Source organism: Mugil cephalus, chromosome 6 (genome assembly GCF_022458985.1).
Source record: "Mugil cephalus isolate CIBA_MC_2020 chromosome 6, CIBA_Mcephalus_1.1, whole genome shotgun sequence".
Taxonomy (NCBI): Eukaryota; Metazoa; Chordata; class Actinopteri; order Mugiliformes; family Mugilidae; genus Mugil; species Mugil cephalus.
Window position 1 is genome coordinate 13,715,518 of NC_061775.1, and position 13,421 is coordinate 13,728,938.

Consider the following 13,421-nt stretch of genomic DNA (forward strand, 5'->3'; position numbering starts at 1 on the left):
GCACTCCAGACCAGAGACCCTCACAAGAAGATTCACAAGTATTTTCAGTACCATTCATCAGCCTTCTATGCAATCATCTTATTACATACTTGGTACAGTTTTTACTTTAATGACCTCCAGTAGAAAAAAACAGGATCCTCCAGGTTGGAACCCAAAGACATTTCCACTGTGTGGAATTATGAATGAAGGAAATGAGTCTTTTCATGTTTTCCACATCTTAACCATATGAAACAGTCTAGTGCAGAAACAAGTCAAGTGTCAAGTGTCTCTATTGTAGAGCTGCCACTGACGTTTGGAACTTTTGTTTGCTATGCATTTTAATTTCTCCAAGGTATTTGGGATCAGTAGGACCTAAGACATATAAAAACTAAGCATTGCCTTTCAACAGGAAGTAGTAGTTTTTGAAAAAAAAAACGAAACAAAAAACAATGTCCTCATATGTGGACACTGGAATTATTTCATTATTTATATTATAATAAAGTCACCAATGTGTGACAAAATATAAAGCTGTTCATTTTAATACCTGTACATGACAAAACCAGAGTTGCGAACAATGAAGTCCCAACGTCCTCAAACAAGTACTTGCTAATTAGCGAGGTTGTAGGTTGTTGCTATTGACAAAATGTGTTAAATTTGTGGGTCGCATCTAACTAGAAACATTTATCAGCATAAATAAATAAGTTTTAACTGTAGAAGTTGATGGGGTTTGTTCCCCATCCACTTTTGTCCTGTGATCGTTTGTAGAATGAATCCGATGAAACACCCGCTATCATGTTTTTACCGACTAGTGTATTGATCATTTACTACCACCAGATAGCAGACTAAAGTGTCCACTAATGTGGGTTTAAGTGAAGTAGAATAAGCTGCAATAAAACCTAAAACTAAATGTCCCCATATGAAGTCGCAGGGTCTCAGGAGGTTAAAGGGGTTGATGGGTTTTAGGGATTGTTCGCCAAGACAATGAGAGAAATTAGTCTTCATCATCTGTGTTATCACTTATGTCTATTTGTAGTCATTTTGCTTCTATTTGTGGTCATTTTTGTGTTTCTTTGCAGTAATTTTTCCTTCTTCTGAGGAACATTTGTCTCTTTGTAGTCTTTCTACTTTGTAGAAATGTAATGTCATTTCTGTGTCTTTTTCTTTCTCTTTGTGCTTATTTTTGCTCATCCTCATCCAGCTGATACTGAGGTCACTTACCACAATAAGAACAGTGTTGAGTCGAAGGAACGACGAGAAACCTGCCGAACACAAGAACAACAATTTGCTTCGACAGACTCCGCTGTCCATGAACTGTATTTGAGAAGATCAAAGCTTCAATTTTAGATAAAGATTTGTTAATTATTGTCTCACTCATGGGGAAATTGCTGCTGCTAATCTGCGCTGTTTGTATTGTGCAGAAGTGAAAGCAATCAATTTAGACAATTTTATTTCCTGTTCTTTCAATAAAGCACTTTCGGAGAAACAAAGGGGGAGAAAGTTGAGGCTTGTCCGTATGCTTAGTGTAAAATGTTTTTACCACAATTAACTGGAGTGACAGGTTATTCAGAAAGTGCTGCAGCTGTATCCAATGGCAGTCTGCATTTAAAGGGATCGCCTTCCTGTGCTACGTGGTGGCAAAGTGGCGTGCGTGAGGGCTTTACGGTTAAGATGGATTTCATTCAGTAATGTATGTGAATAGCCAGGGGATTAGCAGAAATGCATTTAACTCGACTTCTGTGTACATTCACCAAATAAATACATTCTAATGTAATAGTCGTGCATTAAATCCCCCTTCATGACTGTTTCAATGTTTAGTTTGTTTGAAACTGCATCAGAAAGAAGGTGAATCAACTTTGTACAGTTAACTTTGGAGGACGTGGCTTGTGGAACTGTTAAACTGAGTCTAATTAAAAAATAAAGTGTTATTTAGTCGAGCCCAATGAATAAAATGGGAATTTAAAACTAATGGGAAAAAAAGACTTGTTATAATAATTGAAGAACCTTGGCCTCCAACATGAAGACACAGCTGAATCAAAGGCTCTTTAGGTTATTTTAAGCAAATGCTGAATACGAACTTAGGATTTAGTGCTCAACTGTTTTGAACCTAATGAACCTAATGCCTGGTCTGATCCAGGTGGATGGCACATGTCTAAGTAACATTCACTCAAATATCAGTGTTGTGGCTGATCGGTGTGTAGCTTTGGTGACGATAGTTGTACGTCTCATCCACTGAGCATTCATGCACTCAATACATGTACTGCATCCGATTGTTGTCTAGGTGCAAGGATTAGCATCTTCAAGGTGTGTTGTTCACAGAGTAAGTGGAGCTGGAGAATGATGCTCCTCTTCTATGTGTTTACATCATTTCACTACAAGAAACATCATAATCAACCTGAGCTTACAACCTACAGGTTGAGAGTGAACAGACTGAAAGAAGACTTGGATCGTTTCAAGAAGCCTGCTGGTAAATGTTTAAAAGGATCTACAAAGAATATGTTTGTAATATTTATTGTTTAACAGGAACACAGCATTCTTTTTCTGGGACATATTTCACCCTTGGCAGTGGTATTCAGTGAAGCTGACTTTATAAATGTATGAGTGCTTTCCACTTCCTCCACATGGTTTCATGCTTTGCGTCTGGTTTGCTCTTCTCTCCTGTTTACAAAGTGCTACTGGTGAGGTTTAACACAATCTTGTGTCTTCAGGGGGCCTATTTTCACGTCCAATACACACCTCACATGAGTCATAGAGGATTCACAAACTACACGCACGCACAACGTTCGGATCCGTTCATTCTACGACAGAAAACTGGCTCTGCTGAGCATCTCCGGCTGCTAACAAATCTGGCATTGTTAAGTAGTTATAAAGAACATGACTATTTTAAGTAATTACAGCTTAAAGTAAAGCTGTGAACAATGCTGCAGACAGACCCCGTTTCTCTCACTGAACTGATTTTAAGGGTTTTTTGACTTAAAAATCAAACTTTAAAAGCCTTCTGCTAAGCGTTAAACCATAAATCCATAAATATGCAACTGCTCTCTCACCATCTTATTTATGGAAATATTACAGATGCACCCTTTTCTATCTCTGCACACATCAAACGAGATAACTTAGTGTTCTGTTTTTATTCAGTTTTTTGTTTATGATAAGGGTATTTCTCAAAATGTCAAAGCTTTGCTTCACCTCTCGCTAAAAAGAAGTCCCTAAGGTTGACGTCAAGTCTAGTTCCTGGGTTATCTGTCTAATAGGGAGCTTACTGAGTCTGAAAGTTATGGTTCTTGTTTTGAAGACGCACTGCTGCTGTATATCCAGTCCTGATCTGTATGCAGCTGAGATTTGATTTCATTTATGCATTTCATGCGAAGAGGAGTTTTAATCTTTCGTCTACCCAAAGCTTGAATAATTCAGGACGCTTTGTCCTTCACAGTCTGTTCTCATGATGAGACCATGCTTGCAGTAGTAGCAGGTCAGACAGAATCCGTTCACCAATTATTGTCTCCTTGCCTCCACTGGAAATGGACTACTTGATTATTTCGATGGGGGAAAAAAATGCAGATGCAGTGAAGCGGATGTCTCTTCTGTCATTTGCTTTGCTTCACACATGGAAGAATCATGAATGGACGCAAGTGCTTTGGTGTGTTGATTCTGTGTGCCAGGGCAGAGCTGCATATGTGTGAGTAAAGTATGTGCTCGTGCTGGGATCACATGTTTTGCCAGACTCTATGGTCACTAATCCCTCTCTTTTGCCAATATTTCCATTCTATCTGGTTTCATCAGGAAGGGATTACACAGGATTAGACAACCGCCCAGAAGCTGACATGCATTCATTCATTAAAAACCCAAATGCAACTGCTCGCACGCCTCCAATTTGGCCAAAATGCACTTATTAAGGCCACGTATATGGATCATGTGTTAGAACGGCTCTACGAAATGACTCTTAAGACACTCAAATGTAACCATTTTGACAGCCTTCTTCTCGCTGCTGTGTATTCTGTGATTATGTAATATAGTGGTGATGACAGCATGAGGCCCTGATGTCACAAGGATGGGAGGGGTATGGAGGTTATAAACCTCAGTCTGTCCTTTACCTCGCAGTAAGTCTGCAGAGAGAGATCCTCCAGTCGCATGGATCTTTGTGCAGTTGCATAGAGACTCACAAGCAAACCTTTTCAAGGAGACAGCCCTATTTACTTATTCAGTTCCACTAAAATAAACCACAGTTTAATATATTTATAAAAATGTCACTTGTATTCTGCAACACGGAGAAAGTTTTTATCTCGAATGCTCTGGTTGCAAATAAGTGTCTTTTTTTTCTTTGACATTCACATATATGGGTGGACTTAATAAATGCAAACTGGTTTCAGCCAGGATGTTTTCTCGTTTCTCATTAAGCTAGGCTCCCATTTTGCTCCGCTCGGGGTCATTAAGCATCTGCTCGGGACAGATGTCATTTCAAGCTGTGCGCCAGATGACTGACAGGTCCCTCCTTCAATCAGAAAACACAAGGCACACAAACAGCTAAATCGCCGGCTGTCAATCAAATATGTCCTCTAGTCCACCCATTCATAAGCCTAGCATTTCTCCTTCTCTTTTTCTTTCTTTCTTTTTTATTCCCCAGAAGTCCCTGTGTGTCACGCTGACACTTACTTTACTCTGCTCATTATGGCTGAGCAGCATAGTGGCTGAGTGCACACGGGGGTGGAAAGGATCGGATCTGAAACCGCAGAAAAAGTCCTCAGTATCTGATAACGGCATCATGACTTAGTGTGTGCAACTGCTTTTTAATCCAATTTAAAGTGAACAGAATGTTTCTTGAGGCCACTGCCATTACAACAATTAAGAGGAAGTGTGTGAAATGCAGAATAAAAGATAAAACATTCTTTTCTTCTCCTATTTAGTTATTGTTAAAAAAAAAACAAAAACAAAAAAAACACCTCCCTTTTATCTCATTTCTGAAAGGAGCCCACAAGTAAAATGAATTAGACTAATGTTGTTTATTAAGAATTAGTAGGGTCCGACCCCCGAGAACGCTGACAATTAGTGATGTACGTATCGATACTGAAATATCGATACTTCCGATACCAGGTCTTTGTGCTCTAAAATCGATTCTCAAATCAAAATGTCAATACTTTCGATACTTCAGTCATTCAAGGTAATGTAGGAACACAGTGGAAAGTAACTAAACTATTGAGTTGTGGCAACACAGCAAACCTTGTGAAACACCTCAGGTTAAACCACAACACAGAATACGAGGCATTTATTCAGAGGTGGACAGAGGAGGAGAGCACATTGTCAGAATTAAGATGCAAGTTTTCATTTATAGTAATTCTTAGTAGTTAAACAATAATTTATTTGAATGGTGTTATTATTTTACTTTTACTTACTTACTTACTTATTTTCACATATTTTGTGTGATTGCGTCCTCTGTTTGGTTTTCCTGTTGTTGTATTAGTTCAGCTATATAGTGAATGAGGCCGCTATCTTATTATACTTCAGAGTTTAAAATAAATTAACTACTGTTATGTCTTGTATTCTTTATGAAGCTATAATTTAAAAATACGGTACTTTTTTTTTAGGTTTACCAGACACATTAGGTTGTATTTACACAAAGTATCTTTATCTCACCCCCTGGACAACAGCAACAGGGTAATGAAGCATCAGTATTCTTCATCAGAGGCAGACTGAAACAGAGAATGGTGAGCATAAATAAGTATCCTTCAACACCCCTGAGAAGACACTGTAGAGCTACGTGAAGATGTAAGACGAAGTACAACATAAGGTACTGAGCATGAAGTACGTGCGTGCGTGCGAGCCTATGCAGACAATTCAAAAAGGTGCAAATGTTGCAGACAGCGTAGGCAAACAGTGTCAACAGTGCAAGAACAAGAGACAATGCAAAGAAAAAACAACACAATAACGAGAGTACAAAACTCTTGGGAGAAGATGCACTCGTAAAAAGACGTAATACAAAGACAGAGAGCAGTGCCGACTAATAAGCAGACTAACGGAGTATGAGTTAGGGGTGATTGTCAGCGTTTGTCTGGTTAACAGCATAGTGTGCGCAAATGATACAAAGATGTCCCCTAAGGGTTGACTGTACGGTTTATGATACGGTACGACCGAGGTCGTGAGCGAATTTGTGTATTGTGTATGTGTGTGCAGTGGAGTGAGGAAGCGCCACTGAGATGGTCATGGCTAGTGAAGCTACTATAAGAGATGCTATTTAGCAGTGTAAACCATTGTAAACTATGTTTTATAAGTTTTTTTTTTTTTTTGACACAGAACAATGTGAATCTGAATGATTTTCTACATATGTTGCTGGGTGTTTGTTGGCCTTTCTTCCACTGCACTTCAGCTCATCAAAAACCATCTCTGCTGGTTTTAAATGAACCGCAGCTGCAGGTTTTGTCTTAACATCCCGTTAAAAATACAAAACATGTCCCCACTAAGCTCATGCCTGACGGGATGATCTGTCACTGCATAATGTCGCGGTAGGTATTGTTGCCTTGAACTCAGAACAGCTGGACAGGAGACACAACTTGTTCACATTCTTTCACAAGCTGGAAATCTTATATTTAAACCATACTGAAGTCCAGATGTCTCTCTTGTCCTTGCTCTCTCCCAGTAGTGATTTCTCGAGGCCGGATTCTCCTCACAGCACTTAATGTTGATGTGTCTGCTTCTTGAACTTTGGAAAGCACTGATATGGACTTTAATTGGATGTAACTTGAACTGTTTTTTGAGACTTGCAACTCCTCCTCAGACTTCCTTTCCTTGTGCAGTCTTAATGAGAAACTGGATTCTTCGCACTGACAGAATTCTTTTTATTCGGCAGTGGAAAGCTGTCACCGAGGTATTGGGAATACTGAGCAAAAAGGAACATAAAATTTGAAATGTGTTTTGCGTTTGTTTGTGCTTAGACATGGAGGGTGAACACTGAAAGCCTGTTTTCTCCAGTTCAGTTAAATGTCATGCAGCCCAGCACATTTATACTCCTGTGTCACTTGCAGCATTCCTCAATTTCTAACATCGATGGGGCCATCACTCTTATTACATATTTAAATGAATCAGCAAGTTCTGCAGGACATTAAGAGCGGCCTGTGACTGAGGAACTAACGGAGGAACAAATCAATTTGCCGGTGAGAAGTTTTTAAGAGCTGATTAATTTGCATTCGGCCAATATTCCGGATGCAGGACATTTTTTTTTGGTTTATTTTTGGTAATTCAGGAACATTCGGTGCCAGTGTCAGTGAGTGCACCCGTGTGGAGACACACCAATCAGCCATTATGATAACATTGAGACCACCCAGTTAATATCGTCTATGTCGCCCAGACCCATCGATGCATGCCACGGATTCCTCTAGATCCTCTGAAGGTGTGTTGTGGTATCTTGTATCTGCAAGATAAGAGGTGGCCAAGGATCCGGCTTGTTTGTCCAGCACATCTCATGGAGGTCAAATTAACATCTGAAACTCGTTGTTGTTGTTCCTCAAAACATTCCTGAAGCAGGGAGCATTATGCTGCTGATGAAGGTCACCAGGGACTACACTTTCCATGAAGGGATGTAGATTGTCTGCATCAAAACTGAGGGAGGTAGGAGCTCCCCTCTACTAACTAACTGACTAGATCAGACTGCAATCTGGGGAATTTTGGATCATTCCTGAACCCATTTTACTTTGTGGCAGGGTGCATTATCTACTGCCACGAGGGACTACTGTTTCCATAAAAGGGTGGACACGGTCTGCAACAAAGGTAAGGTAGGTGGTATCCAGCCATTTCATCATTTCACCACACTTTGGCCAAATGAAAGGTGCACTGACAACAAGATCATCGGTTTTATGGTCTTATTCAACCCACCTGTCAAAGGTCATGATGTTATGGCTGTCTCTCCTACATCATTGGCTACAGATGAGAATGAACCAAGCAGCTTGTACCAAGAAGCATTTTTTTTGCCTCATCAAGAAGATTTTAATATTCACGTCATGTCATAGCACTTTTTTTTTCGTGGTATTTGTCCCCAAATATAATAAAAGATAGAAATATTAAACTATTACAGCTTGGTCCTTCACAAATAACCAAAATTCCCTGTAGAGGGGAAAATTGTGCATGACCCTCATATAATACATGGACATCAACATGGTCAAAAAAGGCTTTATCCCTATTCAGGTTTTCAGCGGTGTCTCATTGGAAGAAATGGCTGCACTCATACCTTTTAATGGCAGTGATAGTAGAAATATGATCTCCAGTTTTATATCAGATAGGGTGGAGGAAATTGGTTTCTCTTTTTCAGGTGAAGAGTGCACACTCCACACTCTAAGACCCACACTGTGCTCTGTAGCCACTCGCTGCTTGATATAGCTCCACGTGAGACTAATGCTCCTCATGGAAACTGGTTGCTGCAGGACAGAGATGCTCCACAGAATTGAAAATGATGGATGCAACACGTGTCACACTTTACTCCGTAAACAAACTGATGATGAAGACACTGTCTTTCAGAATTAATAGCTTCTATTGCAGGAGGTTTCTTAAAGAGTGGCAAAATTTTGTCCACCTGCTCAGACGCTGTCAGCGCAATGATGGGGACATTTTGCCCTTTAGGTATGGTGCCCTCATCAGGCTGATCAGAGTTACTGCTGGAAATCCACCACCATCACCCCTACCATGGGATCTCTGTTGCCTTAAAGGGTTGTGGGCATATATGATACAGTAGCATAGCACCTATAATATACAATTACACTAGCAAAAGTAAAGTACTGCATTAAAAGTTTTAGTTAAGCATTATCCCTCTTAATGTGTTTTATAGGCAGCTTACAGATCTGATCATTTCTTTTCCTGTTATGAGAACTGTGGACCCGATGTCTTGATACGCACAAACATGGGCAGTTTACACAAGAATTTGCCATTGTGAAAACATTAACATGAAAGCTGAAGCATGTGACATAGCTTGCCTATTATCTGCTAATGTGCTCCTGTGCAGCGTGCCGGGCCGGGTCAGTGAGTCTCACTAATTTTTGTGAGTTCATTTGGGACTTGCTGTTTCTTTGAAATTCTGCTACTAAAGCTTGAAATTAATCATGGTTTGATACACAGCTCCGTGTGTCCGTGCCTGCCGAGACCAGAGACCAATCAGTGATTTTTGTGTGGGTCTCACAAAATGTTTTACACTACAACCAGAACAAAATTGAAACTGTAGTTTAGGTTCAAAACGCGCAGAAATTAAAAATGTTCCTAACATAAAATCTTATAGGAGTTAATCCAAGCCCGAGTCCCAGGTTTCATAAGACTGATCTTTATGTTTTAGCTCCTGGGTACATTCATGTAAGACTTGAGCTTTAGAATTTTTCGCTAATTTAGCAAATACTTCCCTAAACATGTATTCATTAAAGCTGTTTCAGTGCAGGACTATGGGATGAGTTTTTTTTTTCTCCCATTTAAAATCAATCTAATTTTTAACAATTCAGATGGTGTCAGCAAATAGCATCAGAGCTTGGAGGTCGAATGAGGTAAATAAACACCAGCAGTCATTGCAAGAAAAGTTACCAGTAAGGTTTCTGAAGCAGGAATATGAGGTGTACTAATACAAAGGAGGAATATCAACAAAATATTCATATAAACACAGTGGGTCACTTTCCACTACTGCCCTTTAATTCAGGCTCATTAGAAACTACATCTGTGAGTTTCATTCTGACTACTGATGCCTGGTTGTCAGGTATGGAGCAGCGAGAGGCTTCTGATTGCCAGACAAAGAAGTTGAAGCACTTCTGGCAGGGAAAGAAATCAATAGCTGTTTCTCATGTCATGAGTGAAGAGGTGAACTTAGACAGTTATTTAAGCAATGGGGTTTTAACTTGACTGAGAAACCACAGTCCTTTGGTTTTTTATCAGACAGGCTTTCCAGTGTCAATTCTTTGAAGTTGTCACCTGCCTGCCAGACATCTTTAACCACATCTGCCATTGAAGAGATAATTAATGAGGTGATACTTGTACAGCACTTTCTTCTCAGCACCCTGAGGACAGAGGACTTGTGAGCCTTGTTGTCACTACGCAGGATATGCTTAGTGAACACCTCAGGTGGCAGAAATCGAAGTGGGAAGTAGAAGAAGAGCAGGAACCATGATGCGATGACAACCCACCTGCACAGTATGTGCAACAGGCAGAAAAGAGAAGTGGCTGATACTTAGAAATCCCTCCAGTGACTGGGATAGGTTAGACTGAAAGACAGCACGGAAGCACTAATCGTAGTAGCACATGAACAGACTATGAGTACAAGATCAACAGATGCCTGACTCTACCACACCACAAGCGATCCTAAGTAAAAAAAAGTACTACGCAGCATGTCTCTAACAGCACATAACAGGAGGGTGAAGGATGTTAGCAGGCGGGGTAAGCATGGAATGCCATAATCAAATTGGTGGAGTGTATAGAAAAATCTGTACGGAATATGGACAGGAAGTCCCTAGGTCCAATAGGGACAGACCTCCGAAGGTAGTGATGGATGTCCAATATCCCATGGGACTTCTAGATGAATACTAACAAGATGGTGTTTGCCAAGGGACCAGAGTGGTTGTGATGTAGGAACATGTGCATATGGAAGGCAAAGACCACTTGGAGCTGTGACCCTCAAACTGGGAGAGGTTCCCCAAAGAACTTCTGAAACGTCTGTCCAGATGAATGCAGTACTAGGAACTGATAAGAGGGGCCTCAAGGTCTTTGGTCGACCACCTGAACCTGGAGGAAAAATAACGTCCATCACCAACAGCGATATAGGGATAGGGCTATACATAATCAGAGAGTTCCATGTAGTTGAGATATGAATGTCCATGTAAACACACAGACACGGATGAATCCCAAGACAGCTTAGCCTCCCACGAGAACAGCTGCATAATATCTATGTTCTTGTTGTCGTTGTTGTTTTGTCCCTTGGGAAGTAAATCATTACCACTGGAACTGTAGATGCAAATGAAATGAGGGTAGGTCTTCCTCGTGTAGCGCTCACAGATTTCTCTCGACTGATTCTTATACAAAAGTGAGGAAAATTGAAAAATCAAAAATTGGTCTAAAGTTAAAACTGTGACATTTTAGCTAGATCCATGTAAGCCGCTGGTCCCTCCTATTAGTGGAAATCCATCAGTGCAACGGCTCCTTACAGTGCAACTCCTCGAAGAATGGGGCTGAGTACAAGAAAAATACTGCAGCAGGTCTGACAGATGCTGCACCTTACAGCGAGCGCAGTGCAGTTAGGAACTTTACACTGTTGCTCAGCCTGTTTGAAATGAATGGGTGAAGTGTGTTCTGCAATGTCCCAGACTTCCATCTAGTCTTCATATTAGTCTTTTTAACACGAAAATTTAAAGTCTGTTTGACTAAGAATACATACATACGTGATCATTGGCATACAAATGAGGCTCTAGGGGAACTATTGTACATAATATTTCTTACCGCTACAGTTTTTCACGCATTTCACCTTGTGGAAATCTCCAAAAAAAGAAACTGCATTTCTTAGTTAAGAAAAATTAAGTAAGTAAGTGTGAAGCTTACAGTAATTACATTTTTATTATATGAATACAAAGAGTGCTACTTTATTGTTGCCTCAACAGTTTGTGTGACTGCAGAGCTGTGCAGATCTGTGTGATCTTTCAGTGCAACTCCATCCTGCCATCTGGTTTCAGATGACTTCTGTGCATTTTGGGGGGTGTAGTTGCAGAGGAGGGAAATTGACCTCGTGGGCCGCTTTGTGTCACATCATTCATTTTTGGGGTTTACGTGAGGTAAGGCACAGCAGTGCTGCAACACTGCTGTGTCCCTTCTTGCTTAATAGAGAACACAATCGACCTGTTTACATGTAGATGGAAGGGGGCAACACTTTGTTGTAAGGCCCTTATTGGCTTTAATACAAAGTGGTGCCTAATCAAGTATTGAACCCAATGGTTATTTAACAAATTCCTTTGGAGCACCCTCTGATCTTTGTAATGACTCTGATAGAAAACAAAAAAAGGAATGAGGAAGTGATTTCATTCACCCAAGTTCTCAGTCTATTAAATATATATGCCTTTAGATTTAAACATTCATAAGGTGCTTTAAATGGATACCTATTCAGTGGGGTTCAGATATTGAAAACCACAAAATATTTCTGTTGTCCATCTCTTTTGAATTCCAACCAGCAGCAAGATGATGTTAGACAATCTATTTACATAAAATGTTTCATCTCTGGACAAATCATTTATTAATTTCCCATCATTTTCAGTATGCTTCCGCTTTAATGACTTAAATGGATGTACTCTGAAACCATGCATGGATATTGATAATCTTGATCTGTGTATTATGTATTAAAATCTTCAACCTTTTTTGATTATTTCCAGATTTGGACGAAAAAAATACAGGTTGGATTTTTCCAAAAGTCAGATTTAACTTTTGGAACTTCCTACATAGTATATAATGACATGTCAGTAATGGTATGGCTTAGTGACATTTCACCTTTGAGGAAACCCCAACTGAATAGTAATTACACGGTTACAAACGCACTGCTCAGAAGACAGTGAGATGTCAGACATTTACATGTAACAAGGTGAGCGCATGGCAGTTAGATCCAGGTAGTCACATTTTGGCGCAGACCTGTTTCTTACCTTGACGACTCATTTTGCACCCCAGCTGCACAAGAGCTATTTGGAAGGTATAGTGCATAACAGCCTTGGTACCAAAAATGTGCAGTCCTCTGCTAAGTGCACCATTTGTTACATCATATTTTGGTGAAGCCACATATTAACTATACAAAATATACTAATTCAATTCCAATTAATATTTCTCTAATCTTTCTGCTGCGGTTGCAGCCACGTGATATGTGAACAGACGGACACAAAGTTCGAATCTCATTATACATTACTGCAACACAGACAGAATAACGATGAATTTTTTCCCAAGCTCTAAAATCCACCAGTATTAAGTAGGCTAAACAGAATACCCTCCACATTGCTGGTGACTCTCTTTACAGACATGTGAAGATACTGTGTATCTGTTCCATCTGCAGTCTCTGTCAGGGGTAATGTTGCACATTGTCACCCCTACCTATAACAAGCACTAGACAGTACTGAGGTGCTCACGTTCACCTATTCTACAGGTACTACTGCTGATCAAAGCTGTGGGAAACTGACACAAGCACCATGTGATAAAGATTGGCCCGGTCTCCAGAAACACAAGGTCTCCTCGTGTGTGATAACACAAGGTACAGGCTTACGTCACGACTTGTGAGAGATGTCGATACTGCAAAGTGGTAAATTCGAGGCTGTGCCGTGCATATTGAGCACTGCGTTAAGCATGTTGACAGGTTGTATACAGGGCTGTTTCAAGAGACTCTGGGGTAAGAGGCACCTTGGAGCCACTGTCTAAGTAGCGTTAGCTGTTGTTTTGCATTGAACAATAATCAGTAAGCTAATCTTTTCTGATGC